Source organism: Drosophila gunungcola (genome assembly GCF_025200985.1).
Source record: "Drosophila gunungcola strain Sukarami chromosome 2L unlocalized genomic scaffold, Dgunungcola_SK_2 000008F, whole genome shotgun sequence".
Lineage (NCBI taxonomy): Eukaryota > Metazoa > Arthropoda > Insecta > Diptera > Drosophilidae > Drosophila > Drosophila gunungcola.
The window spans coordinates 2,885,058-2,901,653 of NW_026453163.1; positions in this window are offsets into that span (position 1 = coordinate 2,885,058).

The window sequence follows — 16,596 nt, forward strand, 5'->3', positions numbered from 1 at the left end:
GTCGTCGGCGAAGCGCAGCAGCCGACCACTTCGAGAAAAGCTCGTGCTCTCCTCGCTCTTTCACTCTCTTCCGATCGTGGGTGCACACAGAGAAAACACTAGGAAATTTGTGCTGAAACTCAGACAGTTGAAAACAAAAATGTATGTTTTGAGATTCGAGTGAATGCTCTCATTTACTTTGAGAGAAAATGTTAGAAAACATTTAAAAAAAAAGGAATTTTACATTAATATGTCTTAAATCAATTATTTTATTTAGAACAAATTAAAATGCATTATATAAATAATATATATTTTAACTTAAACCAAGTCGAAAACCATTACAATTTTTTGACTACTTAACTCAAATTATTGTAAGTAAGATTTCCCATTTTAATTGCTTTGTTCTCGTTTGAAGAAAACAAGTTTGCATCGACTTATAAAAACAAATGCAACTGAATTCAAGAACTTTGAGAACAGTGTTCACTCATATTTTCACTCATTTGAGCGCTTCTATTCGGAAGTCTCTCAGTGTTACTGCATTTCACGCGATTGGTGCGCTTTCTTTTTAAGAGCAAATTGACTCGTGCTCTCTTTTTTTAAATGCGTGACTCATTTTGCAATAAAAAAAGGCTCTGTTCTGGGAACTCGACCAAAAAATATAAGTAATAATACTAAGTAATGAAATTAAAAATTTATGCATTTCTTAGCTTTTTGCCTTCTTTCGATAACTAAAGTTCGCCTATTGACATAAATTGTTTCATCTGAGCTATGAAATCATAGGCGACAATATTATTAGTGGACAAATTGTTAAAACTGGGAGGTCATAAACAATTAAATAAATATGATATATAAGTCGAGAACCTTGTATGTTATCTATTCGAAGCAAAGTTTGTACACATGTTTCATCTTTATTTACGATTTCACAATTTAAGACTATTTAAATTTCTTACAATGGCTATTGTTTTCATTGAAACGATTATGACAGCTTTGCATAAATGGCTGATCCTATTCAATGAATTACAAAATTTTGATTCAATTAAAGATGACACATTAGCGAATTAAGTAAAATTAATAGGCATAATAATGTGTTCTGCTTTTAGATGAAAAAAAAAGAAGTCATTTACAATCTTTAGTTTTGTCTTGTCACACGTTTAAATAAGTAAGTGATCTAATAGTAACCACCCACATTCTTAGGTGGCGACTTTTTATGCCACATTTACTGGCCAATTACAAGTATGCTTATCGATAACATTCCTTAGACTGGGTTTTATTTCGTTTTCATATGCAAATCCAATGTGAACGATGTGATTCAGCTGCAGAAGTCGGTTCCCCTGTCAACAGGTTTTTCGTTGGAGATGTGCTCGAATCCTCGACGGTTTCGTCTTATTTATGGCCTGTGGCTGGCTCTGCTAATAGCGCATAAATCTTATTAATGATCTCTGTCAAGTGAGCGAAGAAAGCCCGCAAGATCTGCATCCATGCACTTGTGTTTCATTTCTCGGTTCTAAGTCGGAAATTCTGGGCCGAGAATGAGAATGTTCTCCCTACTCAATACTCGGTTTTGTGGTGTTGATGATGGACAGCAGCTTTCAGCGCTACCGTCAATCAGAGGGGCTGACAAAAAGTTCTTACCCTTTTCCAAGGAATTATGTGCACAAGACGTAAGTGTTCGTCCACTAAAAATACAATATATTTATGAATGTATTTTCTAGTTTGTTTCCCTTGGACAAGTACAAAACCAAATTTAAATGAAAACTCAAAAAAAAAGAACAAAAAGGCACAATTATTTGAGTTATCTATAAACTGCTTGTAGGTATGTAGTTTTAAAAATGTTCATATACAAACTTATTAAATTATAAAAGTTGATTAGTAAGAAATGTCATTTTCAAACATTTTTTGTAGTCTTAATAACTAATTTAACGCCATTAGCAGGGTATTCTCTAATCTATGTAATTTCTTTGTGTTCCTATTGCACACTTTGTTGCGCAACACTTAACACCCGCCTTGCAGGAAAGGGGCGTGGCCCGTGGGCGTAGCTGACTTCGCACCAGGCCAATAATCTTTAATAGGTCTGAAGATTTTTTGAGCTGTGTACTATCTGTTCAGTCAAAATTAAACGCCCTCTCCCGCACTTTCCTTCCTTTCCTTACAATTTCCCCCCTTCAAACATTTTTCCAGCCAGTGTTTGACATTCAAGTTTTCTTGTCGACACCCACGATCCCCAATTTGCATATGTGTCGCCTGAACTGAATTTAAAGTTTCTATTTTAGCCCCTTCCACGATAAGTCATTTGTGCACACATTTTATGAAATATCTTTGCATGCCCATTTTCTACGTTGCATAATGTTTTCCAAAAAAAAAGCAAGGATTAGGTTTCAAAGTTAGTATCAAAATATATAACATTATAAAACATGAACATTAACAAACATTCACTCGTGGCATTGGCATCGGCATTGGCATCACAAGATGCTCGTTTCTACAGCGATTAACAATTCGATTCGGTGCAATGGTACATAAATGTTTGTATTATTGTGAGTCAAGTGAAAGCTATGGAATAGAAAATATAGTTTCGCCTTGACTTACATTTTAATTTTTTTTTCTTATTCTCCTGTTTACATTTATCATGCAATATAATATCTATTTAGCCTTTATCTTTCATGAATGCAGCGTAGCTTCTATATAAATAGAAAAAAAGCAAACTTCGGCAAGCCGAAGTTTATATACCCTCGCAGCATTGCAAAAATGAAATACTCTTGAAAACACTTAAATTTTGATTTATATGCATTTGTTTGAAAACATTGAAGCTATGATGATTTTCAGCTCAATTACGCGATCGTGATTTAAATTAAATTAAAGTCTGAACTATCAATTTATTACTATTTCCAAAAATGTATTTTAAAAATTAAAAAATATAGAAATTAAATTTGTTGTATAAATTTTATTTTTCATAATATTTCGATTGTTCTTATTGGAGTCATATGATATAGTCGTCCGGTTTTAATGAAATTAGAATACTGAAATATTTAACCGTTACTACATCTCGAAGAACTAAAATGTGATGCTGATCAAGAACATATATACTTTATAGGGTCGAAGAAGCCTCCTTCACTGCGTTGCAAACTTCTGACTGAAATTATTATACCCTCTGCAAGGGTATAATGATTCATTTAAAGAACTTTTCAGTTTTCATTTGGTTTGCCTAATATGGTGAAATAACTTAAGCTTAATTTTTAGCGGGCACTTGCATAAAGCGAAGGTAAGACTGCTCATAGAAAGAGTTACTCAACCTGCGTTCCTTTTTTTAACAACAATCCAAATACAGTACACCTGTGTTCATAAACCAGCACAAACAAGCTCGTTGATTGGCTTACACATCATTTTCACCTTAAACCGATTTTCAGATAAAAGCAAAGCATACAAAATCGATTGAAAAAAACTAAAATAGGAAAAACGATGTTCTTATAATGTAATGGAAAACCAAATCATGTCTTTGCCTTGGCTTATTTCTTCTTTGTTTCAAAAAATGTGAAGAGATCATGAAATTAGCGGTGACTCACTCTTAGTTCCGATAAGACCAAACTTAAAACCACTGGGATGCCGACCTTTGTTGTAATACTGTTTTGGTAAAATGAGCACTAAACTGAATGTTTCTGCTTAGTGTGACTCATTCCAAACTGTAAGTAAACAATTTGCAGCCGGAATCAACGATCTCAGAGCCCCCCTCATGAATGGAGAGCGAGGAATGCATTAAAGTGTAATCTCCTCTTCATCTTGCGAGGGCGTTGAGAAAAGCGATCGTTTACTTATCACTCAGGCCCCTCCTTCCCTCTGGTTAGTTGAGCTGTCCCAGTTTCCAGTGTGCGGTTTTTGTATTTTCCGATCGAGCCACAGAATTGACAATCAGTGAAAGTGGAAAATGTGTCTGGTCTGTATTTGTGTATTTGTACTCTGGGTGCTTGTTGGTGCCTAGACCAAATATCTGTGAATGCCTTTTATGGCTCTGCCAAGATCTCTCGCCTGGGACGTGTGAATATTCAAGAAAACTAATCCCCATGATTTGCACTTTGCTCACTGCACTCTAAGAAATGACTGAACATTTTGTACAAAGTTTTTTGTTTTTCTGTTTTACATTTCTTTGCTTTGACTGAATGTTTTGTATTTTGTTTGCTTTAAGGTTGCTTATACACTTAGACAATTATATCATTAGTAGTTATTGAGTACGATAACGTTTTTTTAAAAGGATCTAGAACAGATTTTCAATATTATTTGTGAAGCTAATGCCACATAGCTGTTCTTTGAAAATATAATATAATTAGTTAATAATTTATAATTGACTTATGCATATGCCGCGAACGTTGGCAAAGTTTTGTAGAGATCTGGTAAAGATCTGGATTTTGGGAATTATATATTTATTTGATTAATGTTTATCAACACACAAGTTTTAAATCGAATAATTGTTTGGTAGATTTTAAGAAATTAAGTTTCTTGACGTCATTAATGAAGTCACTACTAGCAGGAAAATATATCTTACCACCAGATGGCATCTCATATTTTTTGGTTGCCGCGCCAACAGAGTTGCTAGTGGCTCCACCTGGTGGCGTCATAATGCTTTTGTCAAAAGAGTACCGGGAATTTGATGGCACTCAAATTTATCGTCCCTTCTTGTATTTGGTTTATTTAAATATATACAGTTCTCTATACATATATCATGTATGTTTTTCAAAAGTCAGGAATATCTAAAAAAAAATGCACTTTAGAGTCCGGACCGTTTAGTTTAGCTTTAAATATTTTCCCAGTGCCCTTTTCCTTTCGGGACCCATTGATAAAGTCGCTGTGTAAGCAATAAGCAAATTATCAGAGCTCCAAAAGAGCCCCGAGATTAATAGTCCGCGACAGGGCTTAATAGATGGTGGCCGCGACAAATTGGCTGGGTGTTTTATGCGGCCCAAAAGGTAGCGATAAAGAGGGAAAATCACAGCCGTCTCGGCCAGCTGGCTGTTGACTGTTGGCCTACTGACTCGAAACTGTGCCAACGAATTTGCAAGTAAATCAAACGCAATGTACGAATAATTTGGCAGCGAAACCAATCGAAAAACGAGACAAGACGGCGGCAGGCAGCAACCTAAAAATAAATGCCATGACGGAGTCGACTCTCGATGAGACATGTGTTACGCTGTACATGCTGTATGCTATATCCACATTATATAGCGGGGAGGGGGCGTGGCAGACATCGTGCCACAAGTTGCCAAGTTATTTTTTTATAGTGTCTGGCGATTGGCAATGATGCAAGAAGCCCCCCCCCCCCCCCCCCTTGTGGCTTTTTTTTACGACCATATTATTTGCCGGCCGTTCTTGTGGCTATTTTTTATGACATTTTCTGCGGCTTTCTGTGCGTGGGCTCTCATTGATATTAATTGCTCGCTTTTCTTTTTGGCAACCAGCGTAAGTGTTTATCTGGCTTATGTCTTCCGGCCAAAAGGAGAGAGTAGTGCCGAATTGTGCGAACTGAACTTAAAAGATTTGTAAAAGTCTATAGGTTAGCTACGAGATTTTAATCATATTTAATAATAAAGCATAATATAATAAACTTTAATATTTTAAAGGGTGCGATTTATACTGTGCCATGTGATTCTCAAACATATATTTCAAATGTGCATTTTGAACCTCCAACTGGTCATTATGCCATTTAAGCAAGAAACAAAAATTACACTTAAGCTCAGATGAGAAATCGCACTGAAAAAAAATAACTTTATGCTCTTTTGTTTCAATAAATCAAATCAAAAACGGTTTGTAGTGTCACATAAAACTTTGGTTGGATCGAACATTACATCGAATTTAATTGGAAGATATTTCTGTGATAATTCGAAATGTCAAAGCATTGGGTTTAAAGTTAGTTTTGGACAAATTAGGTTTAATTAAATAACTTTTAGAAACGGCAGACTACATTTTTATTCTCTCACGACATTTTATTTTGTATTCTCCGTAAATTTTAAAGAGCATCCAAAGTTCATTCTGCGGCTGAAAAGGACAAGCGACATAAACTAGATATTTTCTGCCACATTTTGCGGGCACTTTGGTGTCTTTCGCTTTTTGGCATGTGCTGGGGACATGAAAAGACAAACTGTGCTAATGTTTTATTTTCTCATATGCATATGTATTTCTTTTGCTTCGGGGGCGCCAAGCCAAAACCAATTTGGCGACAGTTGCTAGATGTCAGCCCTCCAATTTTCCCCCCTTTCGGCAATTTTCCCATCCCAACTGTTTTTGGGGGTGGCAACAAGTGCCTGCACGTCCATCTTAATTTTACTTTTTTCTCAGTAGCTTGTCTACTTGGCCAAAAGAATGAGCGGCTTTCAATTGGGTCAATTCGGCGAGACCCATCTGCATATCTTGCTCTTCATTAGCTGCAAGTTCAAAGGTTTCTAGCGACCCGGATGCAAATACAGAACCAGATGTACAATGTTCGCGCTACAATGTCTCGACCAAAATTCAAAAACAGATAGGAATCAGGGAGTGCCCTTCTAATTCTGTATGTTTTTCTGTGACTTTGGATTTTTCTTTGTGTTCACATCGGGCAGGAGTAGGTTGTTTGGCCGATCTTTCGATAAAAAAAATATAGCTTTAAATTATGATATGAAAACTTTTTCATTTATCTGAAGAATCAATAGTTTTACTTTAAAACTTCTGTTTGCTTTTTCCAATGTAATTCTAGTTTTGTTTGCCACTTCTGCTTAGGCCTGTAAAATGTTCTTCCATTCTACCACAATAATGTGCTGTTGTATATGCCCTTTGTTTGTCCTGATATGTTTGTTATTGTTTGTTTGTTTGCTCAACATGCCTCGGGTTAAGTTGAGAGAAGTGGGATCCCATAATTGCCTTTTTTCGCCGGCGGACGCCTCAAGATATGCTTTGATTCTGGCCGACTTTTTCGCTTTTTGCTTATCGGAGGAGGAAAATCTCTTTTTTTCCACATCTTCCTCAACCGCCCAGTTCAAGTTCAACGCATCTTTGCGTGAGGTCTTAAGAACGGATTTCAAAATTCCCTTAACTCAAAAGGGTATCATTGTTTTTATGGTAAGTTTGTTTTAAAATTAAATGGCTTGTGTTGAGGGTTAAATCATGATTGTTAATTTGTATTGAAACCGAAATGATGTTCAAGACGATTTAATTCAAATGACCAAAGTCAATAAAAAGTATTTTTAAGAAGCCTTTTTGGGTAAAATAATTTTTTAATTTTAACATAGGTAATTAAAAAGGGTATATTTTCCCGCTACTAACTACTTTCAAAAATTTTTTGTTTGACTCAAAATTAAAATCCTTAACGCTGGGCACGTGAGTCAAACAATGATCTCATGCCCACAGACTTTAAAAAATGTACGATGCTCCTAGTTCAGCTCGTCTGTTCTTTGATTGTCTGTGCCTCAATCTGCCTGCCAGATTTTCCAGAGTTGTTTGCCGACCATGTCGATAAGCACGTGGACAGTTTTCCGGTAGATACACAGAGGGAAACGGGGGAAACCAGGGGGTCGGCCAGCGTGTCGCTCGTCACGTTCAAAAATAATTCCGGGCGCTCATTGAGCTACATAGAAACCCCGCGACTCAAAACCGAGACGGACTGCATTTTGATTGATTAAACAGACACACGTCAGTTGATGACCAACGCCATCCCAACCCCTCAATTAGTGCCATCCAAACCGAAATTGCGCGATTGCCCAACAAGAGATTTGGGTGTAGAAAATGTTGTCCAAGTTTTGTAGCCTAATTGCAAGAGGCCAAACGGGCATGAGGCGTTGGGATTATTACCGGTTGACCTTAGCGCTTAACATTGGTTACCTCATGTGCATATGTTGCCCGCTCTCTCGATTATGAAATCCCAAACTACGGATTTTTGCATACAATTTTTCTAAGCCTTTGTTTTTTGCATACAAATTGTTAGCCCAAAGCGCCGTTAAAAAACATGTAAGCAAAATTTGTGGAAAAAATGGGCAAGTACACAGAAGGTAACAAAAAAGCAGCGGGAAGTAGCAGCACTAAAATATGAGTTTTATGCAAATTGCTTGGTAAATTTGTGATATTTGTGTCTGGAAGCGGTTTTTCTGTTGTTATATCCTGCACCATCTTTCCCCTTCTCCAACCCCCCCTTAACCCCCCACTCCAGCTGTATTTTTCCGTTTGTGGTTATTGTAAACCAATTTGCTTATGTGATTTGTCTTTTCTTCAGAGGGTTTTTCCCTCCGACTCCTGTCTCGCTCAATCTTTATTACCCCTTTGGGTTGTGGGTTTGTGGGGAAGGTGGACAAATTGAAGGTGGGCACATGGTGGTGGATCGGGAGGGGGAGGTGCTTAATGGCCTCAGCGTGATATGTTGCCTGTGGGAAGGTGTGGGGCTTAGACCCTGACATTTGACAGAAATGTGGGGACCTCATGACTGGTTCTGCATTTCCCATTGGTTGTTTTGCAGCCTTCAGAGGTACAGTTGATATCAAATTTATGTACTCGTATACATAATTATTTGATCAGTTCTAATTTTTCAATCGAAATCTTAATTTGCCAATTCTAACATTAAAATTCGTAGTTATCTGATTTATAAAAATAAAGATTTTTCAGCTTGGAAAAAGAATTCGGTGAGATCTTAGAACTAGGTTGCTATTAAGTATTTTTTAATACTTTTTAAAGCATTTATGAAACTCTGTCTACATTATGGGTTCATAGGCGTTTGTTTCTTTAAACTTTTTGTTTTTGAATAAAGCTATGAATACCCAATAATGGTTTTTGGGTCGCTTATCAAATTAAGTTCAATACTGTAAATGTTAGGTGAAGTACAAAGATCTTTCTTTGTTATTAATACAGTATTGAAAGGAGCTTGTCAGGGGTAATTTTTTAAAAGGGCAGCACTCTCATTTGCTGCTTCCGTGTCCTGAGTCATCTCGTTGGGCTTCGTTTTTCCAGGTTTGTCAAGTGCCTTGTGCAATGACTCACAGCTACCAATACACCAATTTGCGTTCTCGGTGATTCAATTGATTTTGGGAAATACCCATTCCCTTGTCAACGCGTTTCCCGGTTTTTATATGCCGAATATTAATTACACATTCTATATGATCCTAAATGCTTAAAATAAGAACATTTTTAACAAATCATCGATTCCTCAGAAATTTGTCATCAATCCAAATTTCTCTGTAATACAAATTTCTGAGAAATTTTAGGTACTAGAATTAAAGCATCATATAAAAACATCAAAATTATTATACAGAAGCAATCCGTAGTTTAAATTATTTTGAAAGTCGTCCCTTACAAAATGTAGGCCAGTCAAAAGGTTTTGACCTGCGATATAAAACGACATACTCTCGTTGCCTTTGGGCGCACATATGCGATGAAATTCAATTAAACTGCAGCGATGCCGAATTAAAATTTAAGTTTTCCATTTTTAGTCGTGTTATTTACAAGTTTTCAATTCGAATGCGATAAATGCGAGGGGCCGAAGCACAGATTGCAGAGCCAAGTCAAGCGCCAATGGCCAACAGATTGCATCAGACAGCCGGAGATCACCTGGTGAGAGGGGTAAAGCGGCGGTGAAGTCGGGGCCCGAGATTATGGGTACTCACATTCAAGACCAAATCGATGTCGAAGTCTGTTGGGAGCGAGTCTTGGCCTTTGGGGCGTTGTGTGGCTGGCAATTAAATTGCAAAATAATAATTTTTATTACCAAATTGACGGCGACGACTGCGGTGGAACACTCTCCATCTGCGAATCTGTCTGTGAATGCAAACGAAATGGAAATCAATTGCCAAGAAACCGACTGACAGTGCGCAGATCGAAGTCTAAGATACCCTTCTGTGTTTAGAAAATGCTTAGCTAATTATAGTCAACTGTTGTAAAATCATTACACTTTGAAACAACAATTCTGAAACCGATTTGTATGCAATTAATTATTTTCTTATCTGAAGTATTTTATATTAACAATTTCCGTTACAATGTACGATCAAACAGATTCTATTAACTTAAAATATTATTGGCCGTAACACATTCAAAATTTGGTCATTCAACATGAGAATTTTTTTAACAAAAGCTTACTGCCGTTTTCAGTTTTTTTTAAAGGGGGATTATCTTTTGTGTTATTTTAAAGGATAATACGTTTCAAGTTTACCTTTTTGTTGTATCTAAATTGTTTTCCTAATATTAGCCATTCAAATATAAACTGTAGTTGCTAGTCTACAAATTTACCACAGTTTTTAGCTAGGGTATAGAAAGGAGAGGCCAAGATGCCATGTTAATTGAGCCGACTTTTGACGCTTTTGCGGGGGCGATTGGGTCGTTCGAGTTCGGTGTCGATGCTGTGGGTAGATCTTAATAATTGGCCATTGGCTTTCCCATCCAGCAGTAAAACGTAAAAATCTGCCCATAAAATTGAACCAAGACCGTTCAATGACCCACAGATCCTCAAGATCCCGCCCCTCTTCGCCAAAGTGTGGGTGTCATGAAAATGAAAATGGGGCGAAAGGTTGTTAAATGATTAAGAGGCGTTACATTAGCAACAATCCTTAAGCCCCCCGATTTCTCGCCTCCTTTTTCTTGGATGTCAGACGGAGTCGACGATGCATTAGAAAGTTCGTGGGAAGTCTTTTCAAGTGGTTGCCGACGCAGGGAAAAGGGGAGGAAAAGGTGAAGAAATGCAGGAAATGCAGGAAAAAAGGAGTGAAAAGGAGGGAGGCAGCAGGAAAACGGGGTGCTGAGGAAGCTAACTGACTCTTGCTAAAAGTTTTCGCAGTGTGAAATGGTTTTCATAAAGGAAGTAAGCTGAGCATTGCGCACATATGCAAAACTTAAAAGGTGGTAATGAGAAGCGCTAATATAGATACCTACTAACACACGCATTGAAGGTAAAGTCAAGTAAAAGGGTGAGTGTAGTAATACTTCTATGGCTAAATCTTCTCAAGGTTAAATTTGGCAAACTTCAAAAGGGTTCTTGCGGCAGACAAGTTGCTATCATTGAAAATTTTAATTGTGTTTAAAAATGTCATTAAAGAGACCTAAATTTATTTAAAGAAGTTTATAAGCATTCATTTGTAAAATAAAACATAATTAGTGCTTTTAAGTTTCATGTTACAAGACCTACAATTTAAAATAATATAATATAATATTTTCTTTTGATTTAACAAAACTTATGTATTATAATCGTAAGAAAATTAAATTTTCTTTTTGTGTATGTCTGTGTTTTTCTATATGCACATTTTATGTTAATTGTTGCAACGCGTCAATGAAAATTTCCTAGCATTTCTTCTTCTGCTTTCCACCACTCCTTCCCTCCTTCCCTCCTTTTGTGTTTTCCCTTTTTTGTTTTCCGCATTTGGTTATGTCAACTGTGAAAAGAGTGGCCTGAAAAGGTGCCAAATCTTGAACCATTTCGCAAGAAGAACCGAAAACTTTTAGTTCTATGTGCTCAACGGGTGTTGAAGTTGACTCGAGGAAAATGTGGCTTGGTTTACTTGTAGAATGAAAAAGTTGCTGAAAAAGTTGCGCTTTTGAAACGCATATTGCATTAAAAGATTCAGTCTTAATAAATATTGTGCTGGAGCACATTCATTTTTTTGAGCTTTAATAAAGCGTTGAGTAAAAAAGTATGCTTAAGAAAATATTATAATTAATAAGATAAATGTTAATATATTCGCAAACGACTATAAGACCAAGAAAAAAACTGTTGATCAGTTTAATCAGTTATTTGATTGCTTAAAAGAACTTACTTATTGGACCTTGGTAACATTAAGGTATAACAACATTATTTTTTAAAATTAACTTGGGTTCCCTTATAGGTTTTAAAAGTGTTCCACATTTGCAAATCACTTTTAACTCCCATTTGGTAATCAATATAAATTCCATATTCATCGCGGTCGCATATTTGGTCAACACACTTAATATCCGCTTAAGTGTAATTGAGCCGAACAAACATTGAACACAACGAAACTCCCCAAGCAGCTAATCAATTATGATCATACCAAAGGCCCAAACTGAAGCATAACTGCTGCCACGCCCCCTTGACGCCCAGTGCCCCTTTTCGTGGGGGAGAGGAGCACGATGCAATGATTCCCACGTGGAACATTATCGAGGCGATATATGAGCCAAAAGAGCAGCACAATTGCGGGGCCTAATAATAAATATCAATAAGCCAAAAATTTATTGCCAACTAACCGCAGAATTTGCAAAGGCTTCTGTGCTTCCTCTGGCAACGAACTTCATTATTCTTGCCGTCCCTTTCTCTTCGTATCTGCCCTCTCTTTCGCCTGCTATCTTTCCTCTCGTTCTCCAGTTCCCTCTTTATCGCCTGCGGTGCCAACAAATCCCTTTGATTAATTCTAATAGCCTCAGATGTTCGGGCTCGACATCATTTCTTTCGTTTAATACTCAATTTGGTGTTGTCCTCCCCCTCGTCTCCCCTCTCCGTCACTCCTTTCTGTCTCTTTCTTGGCACTTTCCCTCCTCCCTCCGTCCTTTACAAGGCGTCAAGTTGTTTGCGATTCTGTTCTGTGACTAATATGCAAACAAGCGAGCAGAGCAGCAACAGCGGCACAAACTTGGCCAATAACTTAACTTGGCTCAAATGCCGCCTTCCTGCAAGTGCCCCTCCTCCCTCACATGTCATAAGCAGGCTGGGCCAACATTTACGCAGCCACCAAAATGGAGAGAAATAAAAACTTACTTGTACAAAGAATATGGTAATACCCTTAAGCAAAGAAATCGGGCTTGCGCCTAAGATCGTTGTTTAAAACCAATCAGTGGGAAGATATTCAATTGTCAGAATTAAGATTCTAAAACCCCTTGTACCTGAGGCTGTAGCAGTTTGTTTTAATTTTTTTTTTTAAATTTGGCATATATCTTGTTTTTAAAACTCTCTATCCCGTCTGACCCTTGTTAAAAAAATTGACTATAATTATTTTAAAGAAATTCAAAAAGTCAAAATTTAAATAAAAATTTTTTTTTTTTTCAAGTCGACGCCATTTTGTTATTTCCCCGTATCTTGGCGAATTTTGGTTTTTTATTCTTGTTTTTTTTTTTTTTAACTTTTTTTTATATTACTTAAAAAATGCCTAAAATTCAGCTTTTAGACCCCCTTAAATATAGCAAATCAAGTCACTTAATCGTTTTTAAAATCAAGAAAACAAAAAATATGAAAGAAATTTTAATGATTTTTATTAATAATAATAATATATATTCTGAATTGATACGAATTTTTTGCTTTTAATGTTAATCATATCTTAGAATTGATTTGCACTTAAACAAAATAAAAATACGAAAAATGTATTTTCTATGTCCTAAACTCTTTGAGTAGGTTTATTCGAATGAGTGTATCGGTATGTAAGCTGCAGCAGCACAAACATCAAGTGGGGAAGTAGGAGAAAAAGTCCAAGAACGTCGGGACCATAAAGATAAGATTAGCACACGATTCGCAACGTTCGCAGCTGGTGTCGGCATCTCGGGGAGTTGGACTTCGATTGCTTTGTTTTCGGATTCCAGACAGCAGCCAAAATGTTAGTACACCACAAGTCAATGCAAGTTGTTTACCCAACAATTCGGAAAATAAACGGAAAATGTGGGTGCTTTTTAGCAGCTGACTATTGGGTGCCGTTTGTTTATGTATAACTTACTTTTTGAACTTCCATTTTCCTTGTCTGTACTACACTGCTCATTTTAATGAAATTCCTTCAGTTTTCTGGTGTGTTTTTATCTGCGTATCGTTTGGGTTTCCCTTTTGCCGCCGTTGAGTCAGGTTCATCCTCCGAAAGTTACCTTGTTCTTTATTTCGTTCGTGCCCCACATGCGTAACCCATCATAATGCCGCATATCAAAATACATTTGTATCTGCTGGAGCTCTGGTGCGTGTGTAAATATTTTTTACGAGCCCTTTCCCCCTCCCCTTTGTACCAAAGGCTGTTGAGGAGTTGCAAGGATAATCGCGGGCTTTTATGAAGCCTTCGGCAGACTCCTTCCATCTTTGTGCGGGGTGCTTCAAATGAGCCTTTTGATGTGTGAAGCGTGCCTGGGCACTGGGGTCGATGGTATTTATTGGCTTAAGGTCAATGCTGAGTAACCCGGCACGATCTCAACTGCCACACACTCCCTGAACACACCCACTTGGGACCAAGAGTCAAGGTCGATGGTGTAAGAGTTATTCGCTCAGATGCGACAGTAAGCCTAGAGATTTCTTGGTGGCTCCGCAGATAGCCAGCTTAGTAAGTGAAAAGGGAAAACAATTAAGCTTATTGAGAAAATACGTTTCATAACTCGCTCAAGCTTTTCTTTCTATTTTAAATGCTGCTTAGCCGACTTGGTATTTATATCACTATATTTACTTACGGACGAAGGGAAAACGAATAATGGTGAAATTAAACAAACGCTATCTGTTTTTCAACTCACAATTCGGAATTCGTATCCGTTTATACCAAACCGTCAATTATGATATAGTGTATTTTAAGAAACTCATAATTAAAATCAACTTAAAGCTGAAGGCACTTCTTTCAAACGCCTAAGCCATAAACACATCAGTTTATTTCAATTCCAAATGAAACGGAAATAGCTACAACAATTTTCTATGAGTCCGCTTAAATTACATAAAACAAGAAAGGAAGCAAACTACGGCAAGCCGAAGTTCATATACCCTTGCAGTTATTGCAAAAATGAAATATTCTTGAAAACTTTTGAATTATAATATATGTTTAAAAACATTGAAGCTAATAATGATTTTAAGCTTAATTATTCGATCGTTGAATTAAATTAAAAGCGTAATTCTAAACTATCAAAAGAATTTTTTAAATAAATTAAAAGATAGGGAAACTATATTTTTGTTGTATTTATTTGTTTTTAACAATTTGATTATTTGCATGTGAGCTATACATACATATACATGTATAATATAGTCGTCTGATTTTAATGAAAATTAAGCCGTAATTTTAAAATATTATTAACCATTATTATTTCTCGATGATTTAGAAAAAAAATTAAAAAAGAAAGGAAGCAAACTTCGGCACTTTAATTTCAATTTGTATGCGTATATTTTTCAAAACAAGAATTCCAAAAAGAATATTTTAAAGTATTACAAAAATAGAGAATTTTTTAAGATTATTTTTTTTAATACTTAGATTGTTCTAATGGGAGCTCTTAGTCGTCCGATTTTCATGAAATTTAATTTGAAATTCTGATATACTTAACCATTACAACATCTCAAAAAACTAAACAAATTAAAAAACAGAAAATTTATAATTTTTAATTTTTTTCAATAGTATTTTTTCGATTGTTCTTATGGGAGCTATATGCTATCGTCGTCCGATCCGAGTCGCACAGATTTATATACAATCTGCAATATAAAGATAACCTTTGGGAGTGTTTCATGCAGATAGCCTTAAAACTGAGAGTCTAGTTTACATGGCTAGATCGACTCTCCTAGAGATGAATAATATATGTATATCGTTTATAGGGTCGGAGATGTCTCCTTCATTGCGTTGCAAACTTTTGATTGAAATTATAATACCCTCTGCATGGGTATAATAAGGAGACTCGTCGGCGGACACAGCCACAATTATCCGTCATTAAGGCTGCTGGCTGAAAAATATTAAAATTAGTTTCGGTTAGTTGCAATTTTGCACACGCTTTTTCCATGCAATTAAAATAGGCGCATAAATGCAAAATAATAAATTGCATTAAAGCTTAATTCTTTGTATATGTTTGCCAATTTTCGTTTGCCAAATAGAAACAAAAAGGAATAAAGAACTGAAAATTTGGCGCATTTATAAGCTTGTTTAAATGGCACATATGTATACTACACTTTTTGATTGTTTCACTAATCTGTTTAAAAAAAATTTTGTGTTTTGAGAAAAATGTGAAAAAAAAGGTCCCTCAACGCTTGAGAGTAGTGCCTAAACTCACTGAAACGAGGGGAAACATTTAAACAAGGCACGTGCTAAGCAAAATTGTTGCTAACACAATAAAGTGAGTAGTTTATTGAAATAAATTTCTGCAAATTTTGTGTTTTAATATATTAGAAATTAATGTATTTAATCAAGTATGCATTGCATGATTTTTATGTTCTCAGAAGCTGTATCAAATGATTTAATTTTTATTCAAAACAATAAATAAAAATTATATTTCTGAAGAAATAAATAATTATAATGTTCTAAGAAAAAATTTACATGAATAAAATGCAGAATTAATTGTAGAATTTATGAACATTGTTCACCGACAATAAACTTTGTAATTGTTTAAAACTGGTGGTTGTTCTACTAACAATTCGCTGAGCGACTTTGTCCGCCACATTTTAATACCTTTCATATATTTAATGAGGCAAAATATAAATTTAGTAAAAATAAATAAATTCACATGAAAACCGTTTTATTATTTTCCTTGAATGCAAATAATTTTATGATTATCGAATCATTGTCCACATTTGAAGCTCTCTTCATTAAAATTCTTTGAATGTTCCAGGAACATACAATTTTAAAAGGGGGTACCGCCCGAAAAAAATGTTTTTTTTCGATATGCATGCTTAATGGCACTTGACTATGGTAAGTGAGCCTCTTCTAAGCATAGTTTCCCACTACAGCTATGGTCCATCAGCATCACGATTTCATTTCT